This window comes from Aplysia californica, unplaced genomic scaffold (genome assembly GCF_000002075.1).
Source record: "Aplysia californica isolate F4 #8 unplaced genomic scaffold, AplCal3.0 scaffold00005, whole genome shotgun sequence".
Lineage (NCBI taxonomy): Eukaryota > Metazoa > Mollusca > Gastropoda > Aplysiida > Aplysiidae > Aplysia > Aplysia californica.
This window is the reverse complement of record NW_004797275.1, coordinates 660,983-662,208: the sequence shown is the minus strand read 5'-3', so window position 1 is coordinate 662,208 and position 1,226 is coordinate 660,983.

Genomic DNA, 1,226 nt, shown 5'->3' with positions numbered 1-1,226 from the left:
ATGACAAAAATCTAGTAAAACAGCACCATGCATTAAAACCAATATTATTATATTAAAAAACAAAGGACCATAACAATAATCAGAAGTCAAAGAAATCTTTTCAAGTATTTCACTCTTAAAAACTTGTCCTTGAATTCCTGAAATATGCAACAGTCTGAGTTTTATACTCTTTAAAGAAGGTCAGATACATTTTTCAGAGCTCAGTTAAAAACAGAGACATAATGAGATATGTCTATTTACCACACTTCTAAAATCTGCGTTACAGATATGAAATCTAACAAAACAGATCCTTGCATAAAACCAATATTCTTATATTCAAACACAAAGGATCCAACTAATAGTCTTGTACAACCTTGTGCAGTTAGTCCCCACAATTGAAACACGCTGTCTCTAAAGCAATTTACGTGATCAAAATATTATCAAAATATTAACTCACTTAGTCTGATCTCAAGATTTACACCACAAAGTGAAACTTTCCAAACCCTCATCAACATAGGACTGGAGTGTCTAAAGTGTACATTGCTATTGTGTCTGTTTGTTTATTTTTCCTTTTGGAGCTAGGTGCGAACCACTCCATCGTTTAAAAAAACGGATATATTATTCTTTTGAGATAATAAATTTGAGTTTATCTTACGTGAATATTTAAGACCCAAGCAATAATCAGAAGCCAAAGAAGTCTTTTCAAGTATTTCACCCTCAAGTATTTGTCCTTGAATTTCTAAAATATGCTACAGTCAGAGTTTTATACTCTTTTTTCGGGAGTGAGATACTTTTGTCAGAGCTTAGTTTAAAACAGAGATGTAATGAGATACATGTATTTATGTTCATCACACTTTTAAAAATCTGTGACACACATATGAAAATCAAGTAAAACAGCATCTTGCATAAAACCAATATTCGGCTAGCCGTTAATCCAGTCTATATCATGTTGACCTATGGTACAAATAACACAGGTCCAACTCCTCAACTGGACGTTCTTGAAAGGTGTGTGTCTGGAGAGTCTTCACGGTTCTCCATCTTGTTGGAAAAGTTCACTTGAAGAAGAAGATGTGTTTAGTCGGAGGCCCTGATTGTTTAGAACTTCACAATGTACAAGGGGGTGGAAAACTTAGACCACACCATCTGTTTTAGTAGTAAAGTGTCACTTTTGTATCCAATTTCACCGGCTGCTGATCACCTAAACAACTGCCATGAACCTCGGTCGAGTCACTGAGCCATGTTCCTCT